The following is a 3,676-nucleotide window of genomic DNA, read 5'->3' as shown; positions in this document are numbered from 1 at the left end:
AGCCGTTTGCGGAGAACTCAGACAATGTGCGAGAAAAGCGAAAGTGAAGAAGATGCAGGAAGAGAACGGAAAAATACAAGGAAGACCAGCGTGTGTCTGTATTGGAAACGGAAGCCATGCAAACAACACATGCAAGTGAGACATGCGCGTGCAGGATCGCTTGTTTTGTCAGCCAGGACATTTTCCAGAGGGTTTCTGTTGAGACATGCTGAAGAAAAACTGTGTTTTTTTGAATGCGAAAACAGCAGGCGAAATGTCCTGAGGAGAGGGGAAGACAAAGATCGTCTTACCTGTCATTCCTCACTTTCTTGACGTGAAGTTTTCGTTTCTAGCCAAGTCACCTACACCGCGAGAAAGGTCGAGCTAGACATTCCTTTCCGAGAAAGGCAAATGAACAGCCAGAAAAAAACATGATTCTCATATGCATTTATAAAAGTCTCAGAACAAACTTCGTCATTTTCCAGCACCTGTTCTTTATTTGCTGCACGCTTGAGAAAGAGCTCGGATTTCGACACCCCTGTCCTTCCTCGCTGCGGTGTGCATTTCTCCACGAGTCTGTCATTGTCGGACGTAGAACAGGACAGTGAAACGAAAGGACTCTTTATAGGAAATGAGGGAGACCACCGTTATTCTGATCCAGTGGAACGTGTGCGTCTTCCGTATCGCTCTGCTTCGCATTTCAGCTAGCACCAGTTCCCAGTTGTCCCTTAGGAATCGTTGTCTCCTGCAAGGAAGGACAGTCCAGAAAAGGGAAGTTTTGTAGCGCTTTCCTCGCAGAAGCGACAATTCTCATCGTCCATGGTTTAGGGAGGCAACTATGGCGGGGGTGGCGCACGGTGGGGGGGACAAAACAAAGAACAGTCGAACTGGAGATAACGCCTTCGATGTGGATGTCGCAGCGAAAAGTAGACCGTCAACATAACTTTCGGCAAACATCGTGCTTTCTCGAAGGTCAGACACACGCCGTCTAGATTTGCCTCCCGAAGCGAACAATGGGGAACATGTAACAATCGGCAGGATGCTCCATTTCGTTTTCCGGATGTGCCGTGACGCCACCACTCAGGAAATGGAACGTTGACTCTGGGAAACCGGTGTTTCACAGATTTCAGTAGAGGCTCACAAGTAAACAGTTCACGGATTCCCTTAGAGTGTGACAACACACTTTTCCACAGATTTTTTCAGGAGGTCACAATTTCTTCTTCCTCAGATTGCTCAAGCATACCACAAGCGGGTGTTTCACAGATTTTTTCAGAGCGTAGCAAAGAAAGCAGAAAAAAAGTCGACAGAAAAACAATGAGGCTGCTTCTGGCTCTTGCGCGACCCAGATATCTGTTTCAGAGCGACTTCATGCAAGTAGTTGGGAAGCGCCTGGCCTCGATGGCTGTGGCTTTCCGGCGTGAAAATTTTGCTTTCTCACAGGAGGGTTTCTCAGACTCCTACGGAACAGTCGCATCTTTGTGTACCTCGTCGATTAACTCTTCAGAAAAAATGGTCGCCGTTTTAGACACAGCGCACATTGATGCTTGCAAGCGGATAAATAGTAGTTTACTTCACAGTATTTGAGGACTGCAGAAATACGGATAGAGTCATTTGAAATGTCACTTGGCCGTGGAGAATGACATGTGGCAGTGAAGAACTCTCTGACGTTGTTTGCGGTCGCTCTCCTGTTCTCTGTATCTTGCTGCATTCCGCCAAGAGCCGTCTCAACGTTCCGCCACTCGTTCGTCTTATGTACACACCTAGGCTATGATTTGATAAACGCTCACGGTCATTTACTGACAAACTTTCAAAAATATATATACCGATGCAGCGCAAAGAGGATACGTTGCACATCATTCTCGACATGCAGTCAGTGAGAAGTCGGAAAAGCAGCACACTGGAACACTGTGAAAAAAAGCAGTTTTCTCTTCATTTTTGCATATAAAGCAACAGCTGATTTCAACGAGGCTTCGCATCTTCTGGCGAGCCTGGCGCGTCGAGTACGGGGAGAACTGCACACGCGCTTGGATGATAAAGATGTCGGCAGCCGCTCGATGTTTGTGTGTGAGTTTTCGATCCTGACTCGCGGGTGTGAAATTCCCTGTCAGTTACCTTTTCACTTTGAAGCTTCGGTGTTCTCTTGACCTTCTAGGGTGGAGTTTCAGTACATCAGACTACGGTAAACCTAAACGCCCAAGAAGAGGGACGGAACCGGGAGTCCACAGCATATTCCTCCAAGCATCTATCTCCAAGAAATAGCACTCTATCTCTACGAGGAATACGACAGCGCTTCGACACAGAAGCCTCACTCTGTAAAATATGCTCCTTTCTATGCCTCTAATTCTCTACTCTAAGCGCGTAACCGTCCGTATAGATATACCTGTGACCATGCGCCCATTGCCTGGTATACCGACACAACGACACAGAGAGAAATGGGTCTGTTTGTGGAGAAAAACTGAAGAAGGTTTCAATCGCGCACTCTGCCGTATGCTAACAACAGCCTCTCCAGTGAAACTGATCACTCCTCTCGTTGACGAAATTCCTTCATGCATCCCTACCTGCTGTCTCCTGTCTCCGTATCCACTTTCCGACTTACACAATAGGTACAAATATACATATATATACATATATATATAGAGTCACGAGCATTTTCTCGTCAAAACATTCGTCGTTTTTGTGAGTTGAATTGCACACACTCAACAAGAAGACGCTTTCGTTCTTCATTCTTCGGATTTGCCGCAGGCGGTGCGCTGTTTGTGTCTCCTGTCTCTGTTTGAGCTAGCGGGCTGTCGCGCGAAAAATCGCGGCAGCGCCGAGTTTCCGGGTATTGAAAGTTGCGCTCGTCGACTGAAAACCACACGTTTTTCGCTTCAGAGAAATCCCCTTCTCTCTAGTTATTCCCTGGTTGTTTTTCACGATTTCTGCGCAGCGTATTAGGGGCTATGCGACTCTGCGCTGACTCTCTCGCTTTCTTCCGAGGCTGGTGTCGTGCATATTTGTGCTTGTTCCTCTTGTCTCGTTTGCTCTCCTTTCCTTGCGGTGTCTTGCATGCCCTCCAGTATGCGCGACGTCTCTCTTGTTTTAAACAAAAACCTTTCCTTTGTTTTCGGTCAGCTTTGGAGGAAATCCTCCGTCTCATATCCTCGTGGTTGCCGGAGACGCCACGAAATGCTCACTTTCGTTCGTCGAGAAAGAAGCATGAAAACTACGAGTTGTTCGAATCACATTTCTTCAGAAACATCGTTATTTGTGGTCGATTTCTGATGAGGGAAAGTGCAGCGTCTGCCGCCTTTTTACTCTCTGGGGAACGTTTTCGCCACAGTTCAACGATGCTGTCTCCTGTCTCCTGTCTCCTCTCATCTCATCTCTTCTTCCTGTTCTCCCGCCAGCCTTTCCCCGGGCTGGCACTTTCTTTTCCTTTCAATTCATCGCTCTCCCCTCTTGTCTCTGCCTCGCGTCGGCGCACCCTGTTTTTCACCACTGTGCGAGAAAGCTGCTGGCGCTGGTTTCTTCCCTAGTTTCACCTCGTCTCTTGTCTCTCTTGTCTCTCTTCTCTCTCTTCTCTCTCTTCTCTCTCTCCTCTCTCTTATCTCTCTTCTCTCTCTTCTCTCTCTTTTCTCGTTTATCTCTCTGCATCTCTGTCTGCGTCCTCGCCCCTGGGCTGTTTGCTTCTTCCCTCGCCTCTACGTTGCTGCTA

This window comes from Toxoplasma gondii, chromosome XII (genome assembly GCF_000006565.2).
Source record: "Toxoplasma gondii ME49 chromosome XII, whole genome shotgun sequence".
NCBI lineage: Eukaryota > Apicomplexa > Conoidasida > Eucoccidiorida > Sarcocystidae > Toxoplasma > Toxoplasma gondii.
The sequence above is the reverse complement of the archived record's forward strand: the minus strand, read 5'-3'. Positions refer to the sequence as shown.